Source organism: Erithacus rubecula (assembly GCF_903797595.1).
Source record: "Erithacus rubecula genome assembly, chromosome: 1".
Lineage (NCBI taxonomy): Eukaryota > Metazoa > Chordata > Aves > Passeriformes > Muscicapidae > Erithacus > Erithacus rubecula.
Genome location: NC_136658.1, coordinates 58,519,501 through 58,539,923, shown reverse-complemented (window position 1 = coordinate 58,539,923; position 20,423 = coordinate 58,519,501). Strand labels below are relative to the sequence as shown.

The window sequence follows — 20,423 nt, the reverse complement described above, 5'->3', positions numbered from 1 at the left end:
ATTATGATGCAATTAATCCTCTCCAGTGCATAATTACTAAACATGACATATTTTAGAATATAAGCATTTGCAACTACAAGCTGTATCTCAGCTCCTAAAGTTTGTGTGAACTTCTGATTTAAATCTAAGTCAATCCAGCAAATATTTATATGATTTCAGAAGTTTTTGTTTCTGTTTTGGCTTTCTTAGTCTTAACATTTTTATTCCAAATCAGTCTATAGAATTTTTTATTGGATGTACAGTAAAAATTAGATATACAGCAAAGCAATTGCATGAGATTAACCTGTGCAAATGAACGCTGATATTTTTGAAATCCTTGAAAGATGGGGCATCACCTCCAAGAACTTAATGTAATTGTTGACAGAAATAAAAGTTAACCTGAAAGCAGATAAAGGTACACACCACACAGATAGAAAACCTTCTGCACACCGCTTTCCAGTTCTATCAGAACTGCTGGGGAAAGTGGGAGGCTGTAGAATCACTCAGCTGCAGTGATTCTTATATAATGTCCTATGGTTTTTCCTTTTCCACCACTAGTTTTCTTTTCTGAGCTTCTGGGCTATGTACCCCTTTCCTACTTTCTCCCCACCTTTACATTTTTCTACCCCCTTTCCCCACTTTTTTAATGTTTCTCCTATGTTCCTCACTTTTTTTTTCTTTTTCTTTTCTTTTTTTTCCAAAATACATGATAACTTTCACACTACATAAAAGTGCTTCCTCTCAGAACCATTTCCATTCTCTTTGCTCTTTAAAGTAATTTTTTTTTTTTTTTTTGCACTGAAGATAAATAAAAAGGAACTGAGTAAGGTTTTTACTTAAAGACCTTTTATTATTATTTGATGCATGAAAACCAGGCAAAATGCTTATGGGAATTCAGGAGAAGAAGGAGCCTCTGAAATTGAGCTTGGTAAAACTGCAGGCCTGGAATGCCATCTCCAAAGAAAACTTACATTAAGTAAAGGATAGCTAGCACTACTACCTGCTACATTTCCATATGGTTCTCCCAAACATATTGAATAAACATAATAAACATTTACAGCACTAAAGCTGTCTAGATACCTCTGTAGGAGTATTACTCTGCATATATACCAGCACTTTGGCTATCCTGAATGTACACTTGCTAAAGAGTGCTATGTATAATTCCCACTTATTAACATTCTGATAACCTGCAGTCGGTAACTTATTTTATTTTATTATACTAGGTCTCCATTTACCTTTTAAAATAAAATATGCATTAAAACTAATTCTCAATTAAAAATACAGCTGTAGGAAGCAGAATCTTTGCAGCAGCCAACAAAAGATGAGCAGCAGTACAGTTTCAAAAGTCAGCTCTATTTTACACTGCTTAAGGATCCAAGCTGGCAGTGAAATCAATAGGAGGTTTTTCACTTTTAAAAGAAGACATTATCAGATCCTGTATTCTGTACCCACAGACAATGAGTAAGAATAGAAACGGGCAGCTCTACAAAGCACCTGCCTTACAAAGTAAGAGGATAGTTTTTTATATATATAAGTTCTCTTCAACATCTTCATTGACAGCTTGGCCACAGAAATCAAAGGAATCAGGGGATGGTTAGGTTGGATATCAGAAAAAGGTTCTTCACCCAAAGGGTGGCTGGGAACTGTAACAGGCTCCACAGGAAAGTAGTCACAGCACTATGGCTGAGAAGTTCATGTAGCCACTCATGAAGAACAAGCAATAGGTGAATAGCAGTCCACTACAGAAATTCAAAGACTTCAAACTGTGCTAAGAAAAACTCGAAGCTCTGCAGAGGAACAATGACCTCACATCACAAAGTGGTAACCCAATATAATCCCTATATTTGACAGCTGTCTCTTTCCATTGGTGACTCCTACTACCTTGCTCCTGTCAATTTCTCTCCCTATTCATAACATTTTGAGGTTCTATCCAAATGAAAGAAATTTCTCAGTGTTGTCAAATTCACCAGAATCACTTCACCTCTAGGTGTAGCCAGAGCTCCTATCTGAATACAAGTGGAGTATTACCACTGATAGGCCTTCAATGATTTCAAGGTTAAAATCACAGACATAACCTACAAATCATGTAAGTGATCAGCAAATCGAGCCAGCTCATCCTTTGTAAGCCAATGTGAAAATGCCACTACTTCTAAATCCTAAATCCTGAGCATGCCTGTGCCTTCTGCCTCCCAATCAGCTTTAATTTATCAGCTACACGGGCCTGTTGCATGACTTTTTTCTGTTAACAAATGCAGAGTTTGTCTATCACCATAAAAAACCAATTTTATGTGAAATAAATATGGAATCTTTCAGCCACACAAACACGTGCATACAAACATATACTACACAAACACACACAGAGCTTTCTCTACGGATGTTTACAATACTGGGGTGTATTTTTATCCGAAAACTGTTGATCTGCGGTGTGATTTCCCAAGTTTACATACTGTTATATACAGTACAATTACATAAAACTTGCTTTTACTCTTAGGAAGTCAAGCAAAAATACAAACTGGGAAAATACTGCTAAATTTCTAAAGAGAACTGTGTGTGATTAGCAGATTGTCATCTGTTTTAATTGCTCTTTTGCAAATGGCAGTGTTCAGCAAGATCACACAAGCTCATGCTAGTAACTCAAACTGAAAATGCCACTACTCCTAAACATCATTTGTTTTTGTCTGTGGATTGATATGACAGAAATTCTACCCAGAGTGAGGGAGTATTTTTTTAGTTCAAATCTTTTTAATTAAGATTCATTTTGAGGATTTTGAATGAACATGCCCAAATAGTTAAAAGGTCAGAAATGTTACAAAAAACAAACAAATGGAACTGACATAAAAGTTTGCAATGCTGAAACAAATCATATGCCTTGAAATGCATTCCCACAGAGATGTCATCTGGGTAATGATTCACTTTAGTGTTCTGTGGGCAGCTTGCAGTAAGTGTCTCTATGGGCCCAGCATTTTCAGAGCTAAAAACACAAACCCACTCAAATATTATTACCATTAATATGCAACCTCGTAAACTGATAAAAATGTATAATGAAATGCTAGGTTTTGCCTTCAGCTGCAAACTAAATAAGTCGTCCATTAGATGGTAATGTGGATATTTTTGCCACTCAGTTAAAGTCCCAGTGGGGTTGTTTGCCATCCAAAAAAATCCTATTCTAGTTTGTATTCTCAGAGTTACTTTAAAAATAAATATGATAACAGTGATCATGATGACTATAATACTGCAGTGTTTAGTTTATGAAAATCTGCAAATCACCATCCAAGGTGTGCTGTCACATCTGAGTTCAGTCACTTGCTGTCTTACAAAAACCTACTGAGGTAAATTTCCCTTAGGAAAAGGATAGTGCTTTCTATAGTTAGGAGCAGAAAACAACCAAGCAAGTGACCAAACAGATTGGAAGGTACAGCAGTTTGACACAGGGAGCTGATAAGAAAGAAACTTCCAGAGTCCATGTTAAGAAGAAAAGGACAAAATAATTTGCGAGAAAGAAAATCACAGAATCATAGAATGGTTTGAGTTGGAAGGGACCTTAAAGATCACCAAGGACCACTGTCCTGCCATGGGTAGGGACTCCTTTCAGTAGACCAGGTTGCTTAGAAAATGAATGACAAGATATGAAATCTCAGTGTGAGCTCTGGAAAGTTAGGAGACCCAAGCACATTTACATCAAAGTAGCCACAGTTTTAGTTGCTAAAAGCCCTAACTTCAGTTAACATATTTTTGTCAAATATGCACAGGTTAGTGATAGAAGTCAAATTTTCACTCAAAATGGGTCTTTATGGGTATTTGAATAGTGTATCTATTAATCTCTTTGTACTTTCAAAGAACAAGGTTGATACCTTTAGTGAAGACAAGAACTTTATTCCCAAATATGCCTCTAAAATTTTCTGTGATTTAAGGGTTTTTTTCTTTTATGTTTTTTTTCCTGTTTTTCTGTTCTCACTTTCAAACTGTTTCTTTTGCTTTCCATTTTAGGTAACAGAGATTTCATGTACTTGTGCTTTTTCAGTCTCTTTTCTTGTCCTTAGCAAGATAATAGCACTGTTGGCTGAATCCTCTAAGGACTGTATTAGCACAAATAACAAAAAAAAACCAACAACAGCAACCAAAAAAATTTATACATGCATATGTATTTAATGGAAGTATAAGGTTCTTCACTCATAAAAATCCATTTGAACCTCATCTCTGTGGCTGGTGACTGAGCTGATCTGAGCTTAGGGTCCTCTTCTAAAATGACATGTTGCAGCAAAAAAATTCCAGGACAAGCCCATGTGCTTCTAAAGGCAGCAGATGCTTCATACTGGAATTGTGTATACTGTTGCCAGACCCTACAACCATTAAAAACTGCTAACTTCAGTTTAAAAGAAATAAAATATTTGTGACCTTAAATGGGGCTACTCATGTCTAAATCAAAGCCAAGCTGCTCACTTGTGCTAAGTAACACAATAAATTGCATTTCCTGTTAGGAAGTAGCTTCATTGAAAATGGTAGCTATTTTCTCAGAAGTTATTTTCAGGCACCTGTAATCTTAATGAGGTTTATCCCTTTCAAAGAACAGTTGTACGTGCATGCCCGAATGCACACAACCTCTTCAGCCCAGAGCTGATAAAAGCATCTGCATGCCATAGCTCAAGCACACTAAAATTATATAACTGGTTGGTTTATTTGTTTTAATAAGACTGGGCAAATGTGAATCACAGTGTACTTCTAACCTCTCATTCAAGTTGATGTTTTAATCATTTGGAGGAAGAGAAACAAAACAAAAGAAAGGGATGGCAAACAAATGCTAATGATTCATGTGATATTTGATAAGACAGCAATGGGAAGTCAAAATAAAAGCAAGCATATTGTGGCAGATGGAAGGGATCTTAGTCAAGTTGTAACCCTTCTTCAAAAAAACTTAAAGGAAACAACTAATTAAGGAGGAAATATATTTTTGTATACTCTTCATATATTTCATTCCAAATTGAGACACAAGATGATTTATTTTCCACCAAGGATGGAAGATAAAAATGGAAGTCTAACTTTTTAATCATGGGAAAATAATTTATGATGAATTTGAGCCTTTCTCAGTTTGCAGAGTGTGAGACAAAAAGTCCAGCATTTGTAAAACTCAGTCATGGAATCAACTGAATGCAACTTTTCTTAGTATTCCTGATAAAGTGCAAAACAGTACATTGTCAGGGGAAACAATTCCTCCCAGAGTCTAGAGTTAATTAGAACTCTGAGGTTTTACAACTCAACGCTGAAAAGGAGGCACAGAGGGACATATACTGAGCTGACATTGTTACTAGAAGCACAAGCAGATCATGTACTGGGGAACATGGATGGATCCACTGCCAACTTCCCCAGCAGTGCACAGGACATGCAGGAAAGTTGGCTCAACTATTGAGGCTTTGAAATTCAAGCAATTTGTTCTTTTAAAAAAGTGCTCATCCAGTTTTTATGCAAAGATGGGTGATTTCACACTGCATGTTCATTAAACGCATGCAAATATGAAGTATGTAAACATATTTGGCCAAACACTATCCCAGCTTGCCCTTTGTGTAACACCAATAAATTAGTTTCAAATTTGCATATTGTTATTAATCATACACCTTTCATTTCTCTACTTAACATTCATGTGCAAATATATTTGTGTTAATACTCAGTGCAAATACTCAGGAAACTGAGACGTCCGTGTGTTTCTTTTAAAAATAGCTATTTATATGTAGGAGATTTTAATTCTAATTTAAGACATAAAACTCAACCATGGATGTGTAAAATGAGTGTCTAAACACCTTTGTTCACAGTTATTTTCAAATATAAACTATCTTCTCTCGGTGATTTTACCATGTGTTTTTATCATTAATATACATTTCCATTACTCCCATGTTACTGTGGGAGTAAGCTAAAGGTCAGCAATCTGGACTTTAGTAAACTAACAAAGCAGGGGAGTACCTGAAAATGTCACCTCCTATCATTTAAAGATCATATAGAATGCATAAATTGGCCATTTTGAGGACTGAAAAAAACTGAACTAGCAAGGTGAGAAATTTTTTGAAAGAAATAGATTTTTTTAAAAAAATTCACAGTCTTTTCTTGTTGCTTCACAAACTTAGCAACTCTTTTTCTATTTGTATAAACAGAAGAAGCCATATCCAAAAAAAGGCAACAGGACTGATTACTTACAAGCACTGAACCTGAGTCACAAAGGCATTGTACTGTGTCACTTCATGTTGGTAAAAAAAAAAAAAAATTAGTAATAATAAACAACAACAGAGACACAAAACAGAACAAAACCCTTTCAACTGAAGAATCATGTGGAAAAGTTATTAAAGGATGAAGTCACAGCTAAATACAATCAGCTTGTGAGCTTCCACAGCTCTTTGTGTTCAGTGCTGTTTGTATCACAATGTGGATAATTTTGGTGCTGAACAATCTGTCCTGCATAGAACAGTTTAAAATTCTACAAAAAGGTGTGCTTTATTTGTTACTGTATTTCCAGAAACATAAATAACGTTTCTTTTGGTTTTTTTTTTTTTTAATATCACAAGCAACCTTGGATCCGTTAGCATAAAATTTAAAAAGAATTGAATATTAGAACGTAGTTTCTGCTTGGCACCTTCTTTCTCTTTGTTTGTTTTTTTTTTTTTTTTCAAAGTCTAGATGGAAACAGAATTTATTACTCATCCCTTTATTACTTATTTATTATTCATCCCTTTAGTCTGACCAGTTTAGTTCTTTCCCTTCCCTCCATTTTGCCTCCCTTTTTAGTGCCTTGCTCAGATCACTTTTTTACACTAAAGATCATCATCAAAGTAATCTTACTTACAAGATATCAATCATACTGTTAAGCTTTGAACAGACTTAAAAAATAATTACTTTCCTTTTTTGTAGAGAAAAAGCAGCCAAAAAATGAAATTGGAACAAAATACAGTAGATCAGTGTTTGTTGGAGCTTTCAGCAATTTTTGCCAAATTACAAAAAAATACCTGTGCAAAAGCATGTATAAGTCTGTATTTCTTTAAAACTATCCTCCATATATATACAGAACAGAAACACACACAAATCCTTTTCCTCACTCAACTAGAAGATGATACAATAGGCAGGATACAGGTGTATACAACTATAGATCCTGTAATGAAATAAAAATAATAAAGATGTAAGCAATTCTGAAAAAGTAACATGGGTCATGATTTTTTTTGCTAGGAATAGTTGTGGCCATATTTAGTACTCTCAATCAACAAACAATGTGATGTTAATTTCTTTCAGCAGATGTAAATAATTTATGAAGATGAACTTTTCTAAGTTATTATCTTTTCTAGAGCTTTACCTCCACTACTTTTCAAAACACAAGAAAAGACTTAGATTTAATACCTACTCCTACACAGAACACTTCTGGTTCACACTATCACAAACCTACCTCACCCTTCTCTCCCAGTAACATCTTTTCTAAACAAGAAATTTGAATTTCATGTTGCTCAAGTAACTAAACAGCAGACTAGTGTTTTGATGTTTTCAGATTAAACACTACAATACAAGAGTATGTATTTGAGATGCCATTTGAACTGCTGCAAAGTTTACTGGAAAATAGAGGTCAATTAAAGAAAACTATATTAGTCTACATACATCATCCTGGAATATGTGGAATCCTTTTTTAATATCAGTATCACAATAGATCCACAATTTAATACACAACCACCCTTGTTCTCATCTGTGCTAAAACAGAGTAACCACCCAGTGCAAAACATGAAGAAACAGTCACATGCAGAACAGGAAGGAATGAGGCTGTAAAATAGATAGACTGCACAGCAGCAAGCTTATGGAAAATCTATTAAGGATGCATGGGACGCCAAAACATATGTAACATAACCTTGCTGCTTCTAGGTATTTTGTATGAAAGCAAGTTTATGGCACCAAGAAGAGCCATTCAGCTCCAGAACAAGAGTCAAGGCAACAGAAACCAAACCAGAAGTCATACCCTAGGAAATGAGCTATGAACTGAAGTCTCACATAATCCTTCCAGCACACAGAAATAGACATAGATCTTAATGAAGTTATCAGGGCTTAGCATGAGTGGCACGACTACAAAACTGAAAATAAAACCAGCTCATGGAAATTCTCTAGAAGACTTCAAGCTGAAACATGCAAATGGGGTCTAACCCAGTAGCTAGCTATGAAGAAATACTTAAGCAAAAGGCTTTTGTTCTTTTCCAGAATGACAACCACCATTTTCGATTTTAAAGGAACTCTGCTTCTGTGGCAAGTGCTAATCCAAGCTGCTTTTCAATTCTGAGTTCAAACTAGCTCCCCTAACTAATTGTAAACTTCCATCTTGAATACATCTTCATAGAGGCATTTAAGTACTGCAGTGACAAGCCAATCTTCCCCATTCCCTCTCAGTGGTAACATAATTTCAGATAGGTACTTCAAAATGATTATTCTACCCTCCCAGGAAAAACTCAATTAGCCTTAGGGCCAGGTGGTTTGAATTTGGCACCACTCTGTGTCTTTGCCAGTAGAGATTCCTTAGAAAAAACAGCATGTCATGACAGACTGTGTCCTGGATGCACCCCACTACAGAAATCCCAGACCATATGGAAGCAGCATGCTTTCCCAGAGAGAACTTAACACCATGGTTCATCATCAAAAAGTAAGCAAGAGAAAAGACAATAGCTAAATTAAACCACAGAGCAGTCTTAGCCAATGACTTTGGGATCAAGTGACTGCCTTGGAGTCAGAAGCAATGAGCTGTGTGAAATACCTGAAGCGTAAAATTTTATTTCTTCCAAGTGTGATTTTTCTCAAGACAGAGGAAATGAAAAATGCTACTTCCTGGTTGCTTTTACTCTTCTCCCATCTCCCTTCCTCTCCCCATCTCCCCCAGTTTACCACTTACGGGGTTTCTTGTCAATAGCAACACACTAATGGCATTGTACAAATCACTTGCTGGACATTCCCTGGAACAGTGTTTAAGGAACTCAGCTGTGAGTAGTCTCCCAGAATGATGGATGTATTTAAATCATCTTTATGAATATATTTGTGATATGAGGTCCTGAAAATGCAGATTTTAAAGCCCATCTAGTACTATCCCTAATGCTACTCTACTTTAGTAGAAAAAGAGGCAAAAACTGAGTATATCCTGAATACATTTATTGAATAGTTGGCCTGGTAAAATAAATCTGGCTATAAATTTAATTTTAGCTGGATCTAAATCTAAGGAGTCAATGGTTTTGCAAGAATATGAAAAAACCTAGAGGAAACCTTATAAAATAAGGATTCTTCCATGCACTGAATGTTTAAGATCAAGCTCTGGAACCATTGCCCATTTGGAACTGGAATAAAACTGATATTTGTATATTTTAATAGTGTTTTGGCCTTTCAGTATTTTAGCATTGGGAACCAGATTGCGTTGGATGGCATAGTTACTGCAGGGAAAGTGACTGTGATTGTCATAACAAATTTGATGGCAAGGTTGAAAATGGAACTGATCCTCCAGTCAGTGTACTACTTTTATGATGCTTCCAGTATTGCCAGTGAAGCCAAGGAGTCTGATCCAGCCACATTTTATGTCCAATTCAGCAATGTGCAAAGATACCGTTCCTTCTCCAATGGCTAAGAGTGTATATCTTTGAGTCAGAGTATAAAGCTAAAAATGAAAGCAAATTATTGCTGCTTTTTATTTTATGTTTGTATTCAATAAGCTTGATTACTTGAAAGGAGTTGTAGCCAGCATATTGCAGTATGAAACAATATCATGAAAAATACATGTCTTTTAATGCAATGGTTGCACCGACAGTTTGTCACAGGCAAAATCTGCAGAATCAACACATAGACAAAATAAACAAGTCAAAACTTGAATTATCTAATACAGCATTGTATATTTTCAACAATCTATATTCTAATTTCATGCACATAAAGCAGCACTGTAAATTTTTTGGTCCTGCCTTCATAACACTTTGTTTCCAAGGCCAGCTGTAGCATGTTGTGATCCATCCTTTCTAACACCCATGACAAACACACACTATTATGCTATTGCTGCTTTTCCTAAGCTATTAGAGGCTGCATCACTTTTAAAAAATAAGGCTGACAAGAATATAATAGAAAAAATGTTTTTACCATTACTGGTACACACTTCGTGTTTCTCAACTAGGAAAAACAAAATGACATCACATTATCATTATATATGTTGCTGTCTCCCAGGATGTCCTTCAGGTGCTACAAAACCCTACAATGAGCAAAAGCAAAATATTTCTTTTTAAAGCTAGCAGTCTATTCTATAGAATATATTTTCCTCTTTACAAGCCAGCTGGCAGTTCACTGGAAGAATACTTATTATAGAAATATGCTGACAGCAAATTTTAGCTTAGATAGAAAGTGATGCTGGCTAAGTAGTCCTTCCAAATGTGTTAATTTTAGTTTCACTTCCTTTAAACTTCTTTTTCTTAGCTGATTTTTTGTTTTCCAAAATTTCATAGGAACTTGAGATACTAATAGAGATGGGTCAAATTCCACATCAAATCCATGGGAAAGCCAAATTCTTGAATTACACAAAGGCTAAGTGGTTTCATTTTATTCTTAATCATATCAATATAAAAATACCCACTGTGAGAAAACACTATTTTAGAATTACAGTAGATTGAACATAGCAATTGCTTGATTTTCTGGTTTACAATATGCAATTTATATGAGTATTATAGGCATATTAAAAATTTGTTTATCTTAAAATAAAGTATTATAAATATTTCCTATTTCTCAAGGACACAAAAACGCCTCTTTTTTCGCATTACTGCCAAAGAAAGAAAGGATAAAACCTTAAATCTTTGGCCACTTTTAAACTAAACCATCAGACCCTCAGCTAGTTAAAGTTAATATAGCTTTATTGATGGCAAGATTATCTTTTCTTTTTCTCTTTTTCTTCAACTGACAAAATAGAGCAATTAAGTTGGAGTGATATTTTAAGAAGATGATTGCCTTCATAAGTCTTAACACTGCACAAAGGGCTGCCTGCCTGATAAAAATCTCACAGTACAGTTTTATTTACATTTTAAGTCTAACTGCTTTTTATACCTCTTGAATATTTTAAGTGAATGTTGAACTCTCATTGTCCTTAACAGGACTTCTGACCGCTCAGTTATCTTAGGATTATAAAAGAGAGACTGTCCCATACTACACCAAAATGCTGTCAGTAATACACTCAGTAATATACCATTTCTGATCTAATGCATAATAATTAATGTAAGCCAGTCAATTAAATTTTTTCTCACGCGACAATTCAGGTAAGGTACATTTACACAAAATTTAGGCTACCAAATATTAGTTTGCTAAATCCCATAAAATACTTCTCCAGCTATTTCCCTGTACAAGATTTGAAACTAACTATAATTAGTTGATAATAGTTGTAAATTGCTGTATCTTGCATCGCCTCTCTTTGTCATTTTTTAATGCTTAGGACTCTGATCCATCACCAAAGAAAATATAAAAGCAGAAGTTAATAACATAACTGAACTTCTACTGTGCCTTTCATCCAAGATCCAAAATACTTTACAAATATTAATTAAGTTTCACAACACCCTTGTGTGACACCAAAGCATCAGTGCTGCCATGAAGAAATCAGTAGATATTACTTCTTTCTTTATGCATAAAACCTGATTCCAGCTTAAGGCATTGGTTAAAAATGCCCTGAAGCGTGCAAAAAGAGGTACTCCTTTACCATTGAAGAGTAAAACATCAGGTGCAAAGCATGTAAGCCAATAAATGGTACCATTTAAATTCTGAAATCAATATTATCCAGTCAATTCTTTGCTGAAAAATGTAAAATGGGCAAAACAGTGACTCCTTAGCATATACTTCTTGTGACTATGTCAAATGCTACATCAATTCTTTGCAATTAGACAATCTCAGAGTATAATTACAACCTCTGCTATAAAATGGATTTATTGTATGGGAAAAAACTCCATACACTGCAAACAGCAAGAACCACCAAAGAAATTACTTTCTCACCTCCAGAAACTGAATTCAGCTTTTCTGAAATATGATTGAGCTTACTAAATTTGTTTGTAGTCGCCTATACTGGAGTACTCTAATTATTATTTATAATGGGACAAACTGTATTATAGATATTTCTTTCCACTCCCTCTAGTGAGGGTCAAGGGTAACAAGGACAGGCATAGATTTCTACACTGAAGTCTTCTATGCCACATCAAGTTAATTTCAGCCCATGTCTTGCTTGCAAGCTTAACTACATTTGAAAGGCAAAGCAGTAACTAGCTGTCCATTGTAAGTCAGTACTCATATAGCAATAAAGTTACAGTAATATAATGCAACTGTAGGAGTAATATGATACTATTTTCCCTTCTAGAGGGATTCTTTCTATTTCATTTATCTCTTTTTCTATTTCTCAATTTATGGCTGCTTTTATTCTTACTTCAGAGTTTTCAGAATCCTTCCCTGACTCTTGTTTCATGCCTTGTGCATTGTGCAATAGCATCCAAATGAAACAAATGCAGCAAAGCTTCAGTACTGATGCAGAATTCAAGTTCTCTTTTCTACATTTGAGAGGCATGCTTTATGCAATTTGCAAAACTGTTCAGAATTATATGAAAAAGAAACTGAATTGTCAAGCTTGGATATTTTTCCAGAACTGATGCAAAATTACCCATTTCTAACATCAATAGTTACAAGAAGCGACTGAAATGCAGCTGCTCATAGTGTGATTACTGTCACAAGTGATGCTGGAATTCTGAGGCAAGCAAAAAAGAAAATACACAACACATGAAATCCATCACATTAACTTCAGACACCTGCACTGTACGTAGCTGCATTTGAGCAGACTCCCTTTGCAATCAATGAAGAAACCTGGAAGCTATGATTCATTTTCTTCAAAGGGAGAGATGTGTCTATTACTCTTCATTGACTTTAACAGGAGTCCAGCCAAATAGCTCAGATAAAGACATCTACCCCACAAATGTGTGAAGTGGAATATATCCCTCCCACTGATATTGTTTAGCTATTTTATAGATAATTACATTGCCTCAGCAGCTATTCCACACCTTCATAACAAGTGCAATATCTATACTGCCATTATTGTATCAGCAAACTCCCACTATATCTTAACAGTTTAAAAAATTATAGGATAATGTAGGAAGAATATATGACTCTGTATACCATCTTGATAGCTTAAACATCCTGTTTATTAAACTCTAAAGCACTCTTAAAGAGCACCTACTTTTTGGTCTCGGCAGGCCTGGCTTTCTCAGGTATTGCAAGCCTAAAATGAATACAAACACATTAATGTGTTTATAAACTTGTTCAAGGATTCAGCGAATGCAGGCATATTGAAAATGAGTAAAAATCCCACTGTGCTGTTTCACTGTGCAAATATAATTTCTTTTAAATTATAAACCCCCAATCATTTTCTTACTTCAAGTATATTTTCATTGTTCCAATAATGTTGTACTCATCCTTGAAGTGAACAAAACTCCTTTTCACCTGTCTTACTACGCCCAGTTTTAAGTTTCTGTAGACACTATTTTACCCATACTTTCTCTTCTTTGTCCACAGACTCTAGTTCAAGCAATATTCAGTAGATGATAGATTACTTCAGGATTTTAGGCAATCCTTGTTTTAAGCAATAGCCTTCACCTTTTTCCAAAAACACCCAATCATTGTCCTTTTTACCTGCTTTTTTAACAGAAATTGCTCTTAATTTCTTCTAATCTCCTCGCAGTTCTATATTCAAATTTTGCACAAAACTCCAATACTGATTTTTTTTTTTTTTTTTTCCCTGCACATTCCCATTCTGCATGTCTGGCTGGTTTGGATGCAGTCTCAAAGTTGCTCATCACCGCAGCACCACCTCAGTCTTACTTCACGTCCAATCATTAAATGCCAAGCAGTAACTCACAAATTCTTTTATTTTTTCCTCAACTGTTAATCTTGTAGAGTATAAACTAACCCCATATCATGTATAAACTCCTGCAGTATTTTAAACTCCATCCTATGATGCTAATCCCTTTTTCTATGCGTAGTATCTTTTTTATAAGATCTCTGGAGGTATCACAGGTTGACAATAATAAAAAGTACCAAAATGTTTGCTTCGTCATCCCTATTTGTAAAATACAAAAACAAAAATTATCATAAATTAAGATAAAATTGAAATTATTTTAAAACCCTCGAATGCTTTTGGTGGAGGGAATAGGATTTCTCCAAATTTAAATGTTGCTGTGTTAAAATGACACAGAATGTGCAATAATGTGTTTGTTTTTCAGATACTGTAGGTCTGAAGAGATTTTTTTTGTATACTTCAATTATAAAAACATTTAAAACATACAAACTTGTGCAATTTTTATTTTAATGAAGATGAGAAGTTCATTAACGAAGATAAATATTTCATTAGATGTTAAATAAAACAAAGACATTTTTTGGCTTCTCTCAGCACAAAATTCCTTTGAAAGATTAATTAATACATGCAAATTATGCAAATTAGACCCATGCAAATATTTTATGAAGACAATTAAGGGAACCATTAATTACTGCTTTTTTTGCTTCAGTGAGATTCATTCATTTAATTTTAATTTCACTTTAACTGTTTTGATGTATAATCTTGCAGCTAAGAACTTTATCTTTCCTAGTGGGTCACTTAAACTTATAAATTTCATCAAGTGAGCAGCAACAGAAATCTGCAAAGATATTCTCTGGGCTATGTTTAGTATCAAGAGAAATTTTTGACACAATGCACTCCTAGAAACTGCAAAACTGGAAGGGAATGTGAGCTCATTCTTGGACAAGGTTCAACTGCTGGAAAAGCAATTAATTTGCTTTGGCTGTGCTAATATAGGGGAATTAGAAAGTGTGACACAAGACAAATAGAAATAATTAGTTCTCCAAAATGATGTTCTCATTAATATGGTTTGAACAGTAGAAATAAAAAACATTATTGTGGCATGTCTGCATTCTGTCCCTAGCCACAGGAGGTAGGAAAATTCAAGATACAGCATTTTTTTCACCTTTGTAGTTTGTATGGTGGTGGCATTTATTTTCATTTTTCATTGTAGGTTTTAAGAAAGGCAAATTGTGGACCTGATCCTGTTATCTAAAACCTACTGTACTTGTATAAAGCATGAGAGAATCCTTACACTTCTTCTTGTGAAGAAATGAAGCTATAAACATAACTGACTAGGTTTTTCACAATATACTCAAGTTCCTAAATTGAAACTTTTATTTCAATATCTTTCATTTAAATTATATTTTATTACATGCAATACCCAAGGTATAATGTGTTTTTTCTGCAACTTAAGCTCCTTTAGTAAGAAGATTGCTCTAGCAAAAGAGTTATGATATCCTCTCCAAATTCGATAATATAATTTTCTTTTTCTGTAGCATAAATAGACACACACACATTTTACAAAGTACATAGAGGTGGATTTTCTCTTGCTCTCCCTAACACTTTCACCAATACAAAGTTGGTTTTCTAAAAGCAGTGAAAATCACTAGCTGGCACTCTTTACAAAACCAGGCTGCTAGAAGGCTGTTAAGAACATATGCTCACTTACACTCTGTATTTCTTAGCTCGTTGCAGGACTAAAGGTAATGGAAGACTCTGTGGCCACTTTAAAATATTAACTTCTCCCTTCCTTGTAGCTTTACCAAGTTTCAACTGAATGTACCTCTGGAAGTTTTGCTGTCTATATACCTTTTATCTTGAATCAGGTATTAAAGTGCAATAACCTGATATCATTTATTTATTTCAGTTAGGTGGCAAATCTATAGCATCTGGCAGAAATAGAAATTTTTCTCTTTAATACAAGGAGAGAAAATGTGGCCAAATGTGTTAATATTTTTTGAAAGCTGAGTACCATAATTAACAAAATCCAAAAGTGCGACTACCACAGAGTTGGTAGCAAAATTAGCCAATAAAATTTCTAGAATTCACACTGTAACAATTCATTATAAAAATCCTAATGTCTTTAGGGATATTACTGACATAAACTTGAAACCTTTGAAATCTTCCTATAGCTACCTATTGCTTAACAACATGGATATAATATGTCCATGTACTAATTTGCTATGAATGTGTCAAATGCATGGATGAATGAACATGATTCTTGCAAAAATGCTGGGAAGTGCCTTCTTCCATCAATTCTGCTGCTAGTCAGCTGATTTTTTAAAGCTTTTATTAAATGCGTCTGTGTCAATAACTTCTTTACAAACAAATATTAGCACTAACACCTCATACCATATCTGGTAGATTCTAGACGAGCATTTCCTAAAAAGCTTCTGGTATTCAAATAATGTTCTCCCTTTGTTGGGATCTTCTTATTCTCCCTCCTCATTGCTAACTTTGACATTTTTTGCTTCTCCCTCAACTTTCTGTATTAATTTCTGAGGGCTACGATCTTCCTCACATTGTCTCTCTCTCTCTCTCTCTCTCTCTCTCTCTCTCTCTCTCTGTCTCTCTGTCTCTCTGTCTCTCTCTCTGTACTTTGTATCTGAGTAGTCTAATCCATAAACTGAAATTCAGTCACCACATCTACGCTGACAATTGACACGGCCCTTTGTACTCCAGGTCTGTCTGACATAAAACCTCAGTCTGCTTTTCTGATCCTCTGTGTGCATGTGTCACTGCTCTGACAATCTTAGTTTGAGAAAACAGAGCTGTTAATCATTCACCCCTTCAGATTCTCCTCATCTTCCCCACTACTACTACTCTTCTACTCTTAGTCGCTATGAACTACTCTTTTAATCTTCTCTGTCAGTAAAGTTCAAAATCAAGGTATCCTGTTTGCTTGTAACTTCTGACTCTTCATTACAACAGTGTCTAAATTTATTCTCATAAGAAGTCTCTGCCTCTCATTCTTCTATCCCTCTTTCTAGCTATAAATTCACATGATGTTTCTCCTCATATCTCACCTACTAAAGTTTCTGTCTCAGTTGTATAAACAAATTTGTATGGCAAAAATATTTTCCTAGCCTGCTTCTTTGAATTGTCACTCTCTTCTAATTCCTTGACTGGCTCTTCCTTTTTAACAAGTAGTAACACAGTACTTGCAAGGTTTTGCCTTACCCCTCACCTTGTGCATTACTCCTTATCAAAATGCTTTAAATTGGAGTGGTACAATAGGCATCCTCATAGTGCTGTCCACACCCTCATGCAATGCTTACAAGATGAACTCACTACAACCCTTCGGGTCTGAAGCCTGGATTTGCAGATGACTTGACAGAAAGACCTGAGATCAGGAATACTGGCTGAATCCATAATGTGATGAGAATACAGGTTCATGGACATATATAACTTCCCATATAAGTCAAAGGCATTTACCAGCACAGTCACTAACATCCCATAGTCATTATTTTCCCTCAATATTTGTGCAAAGTTTTAAGGGAATTGACATAATTTGGTTACATTCCTCCAATAACTTTAGTTTACCTGGTCATGAATGGCACAGTAATTTCAATACTACTATAGGAGACATAGGTAAGGATGATAACAACAAAACATTTAATGAATACTATTGCCCCACTGCTGGCAAGAGACCATTTTACCTCTTAGAAGAAACACTTTAAAATACTTTTTCTCATAAAACATTGTGGTTGCCACAACATACTTGTGGACAGATTTTTATTTGATGGCTCAGGTTTAAATAAATGATACATCTTCTTTGTGTTTTTGACTGAAACATTAAAAGAACAGGGTAGTATTGCACACATGCTTTCAGCTCCTGAAGCACAAAAAGCTCACACTGGTTTATCTTCACTTCTGTGAGTAAAAGTACAGCAGGAATTGAGTCTGTGTGTACACAAGAAAGCTGAAGGAAAAAAGTTCAGTGTAACTTTGGGCTAGGAAGCTGGTAGAACCTATACTAATGAAATAAGCCACTCTCTACCACTGTAGCTTCAAACTTCTGAAATGTCTTTATTCAAGGTCTTTTAGCCAAACTGGTTATGTTTATGTAGAAGTACCAGAATCTAGAATTTATATCAGGTCTTTTTTTTGCAAAGACAAATACACACGGTCAACTTGGTGAGTACCACTCATATGAAATGAAATAATAATCAAATAATATTAAGCAGCATATGTTGTTTTATTTTCAAAGCTTTGTCTAACAAAGAAAAGACTTGAAAACACTTAGACCAGGTGCACTTTGTCATTACCCTGATATTCACAGAGGTTAGCCATCAGTCTGAGCAAGTGCAGAGCAGGCACAGATGATGTGCTCCATGTATTCTGTTAGCATGGAGTTTTGGGACATAAATCCTGTCACTGATATTCAAGTTGGTAAATTCCATCTAGTTTTCCATATGTCTGTACAATGAGAAAGCATGACAGAATATAAAAAAGGGAGGGCAAAACATGAAGGGCAGAATAAAATCTTTAGTTCTTGCAAGATTTAGGCTGTCTCTGATATACCACAGATTTCTGATATATCCATGATCAAGCTCCTTAGCCCATCTATATATAAAGATAATTGCTTTGTTCTGCATCACAGGAGTATTTCCTGATGTGAAGACTAAATCCATTAAAGACTGTAAAGTTGTTCAGATATTACAATGAAAAAATTTCTAGTAGATTTCCAGTTACTCCTGGCATAGCTCAAAACAATTTATCTGAGACAGCCACAAGGCTGCAAATTGGAATCAGTAGCACAAATAAAAAAATAAGTATCTATTTACTAAAACTTATATTCATGCAGAAACATTATAATAGATTAAGTTTCCTCTGAAAATAAGTAACCAAAAATTAAAAAAATAGTTTAAGACAGCTAATATTTTTGTAGATTTAAAAAATTAGTATTTTCTCATGAATAATCTGTCCTTAAACAGTTTCTCATGCTGTTTAAGCATGCTTTCCTTCACCTTGATGCCTAATTTTGTTTTGTTTCAATATTCTTCTTTACACTAGCAGTTGAAAAGCATTGCACTCTTAATAAATACATTCTATTGAATGTCTCCTAAAGACCAACTTTGCTTCTTTAGCTATTTTAAAAATATGATTACTCTTGCAAGCTGCAGGGCAAAATGAATTGTTTGTTTCAAATCAAAAAGAAAAAGGAGGCAGCTATGAAAAGATTTTAATATTGAATATATAGATAAATGTCAAAGATGCTCCAAAGAACAGAGAAAGTACTAGAATATGCTAAGACACATTAGCAAAGTTCAAGGCTGCCATATCCAGGACCATTTATCTATTTGGCCAAAGAGCTGATTTTGAGCCACACATGGTGTATATTATCAGATCCTTTTGAAAGTCAGTGAGTTTGGGATTCTTTAAAAATTATTTTAAAAACACCCACAACTGTTTCTCCCTATTTGACTTTTTTCTATCCCAGTCAAATGCTGTGATAAATACAAGCTAGTCCACAAATAACAGAAGGGCAAGATCTAGAGAAATTATCTCATAAATGTTTGTGCGTAAAAATGATAGGAGTGGCATAGGCCTTCCCTTTCGAATTAAAACAGCAATAACTGTATTTTTATTTAATATATACAATAAACTATGAATTTCCATTTAATATAAGTGTAAAATGTTCAAAGGCATTTTAAATGAGCAAAAGGGGTTGGTTCAACATCTGCTATGATTTGAGTCAGACTTCCACATCCTGTAAGGATGCTTCCAGATGCTGCTCCAGAAAGGTCTGGATCTTGTGGAGGCAGAATGCAGATGTCTCGGATGCACTGCAGCATCTCAAATAGCACAAGTCATCTATTTGTGGACATGAGAATTAATGTTAAGATAACAATATCTTAACTTCTCTCTGAAAACCTCATTTCAGAGTTTCAGACATGCAGGGATAAGATAGAAAATTGATTATGACATTCCTTGGTAGATTAGCTCACATCTTGCTTAGAAATATTTTCTTCTTTGATGCAGATGGTGGCTGAAAGTCAAAAAAGGCCACTGAATAGGATGGCAACCATTCATATTTAATGGTTTAAGTCCCACTGAACCTAAAATTCATTGGATTGGATGCTTCTTTTTACCTACTAAAGTTGTAGCACCTTTCAGGAGGGACATAAGGATCTCCCTGTCTGATAGGCTTTCTCGTATGTATGCTAAATGGATAAAGTACCTTGCTGGCTACTGGTCCACATTACTAGTTCTTCAAAGCAAATTACTTTTAGAAAAATTGAAAAACCATACTGTTATTTTGATGTAAGAGTTGTCTCTCCCATTCTTCACACAAGTCACATGCATCTATTAGAAAAATCTCAAATCATTAAGTCTTTTGACATCTGTTGATGGTGAGGTCTTAAGGATTTAATAGAGGAATGCAACAGTAATACTGAAAGGTTAAATTACTTTATATGGGTACAATGAACAAATATCAGGAAATTTTAAATCTTTATAGAGCTTAAATAACGAAGGCCAAGAAACAATCCTCTTCATGACATATCTTAACGTGATGTGATGTCACTTTCCAGCACTTATCTAAGATGTAGTAAATGTGACA

At 34.8% G+C, this 20,423-nt stretch overlaps 1 protein-coding gene across 6 annotated transcripts in view; it reads right to left on the bottom strand.

Annotated features, from left to right (window-relative positions):
- DACH1 (dachshund family transcription factor 1) overlaps window positions 1-20,423 on the bottom strand; it is a 351,929-nt gene that overhangs the window by 3,760 nt on the left and 327,746 nt on the right. The window lies entirely within an intron of this gene.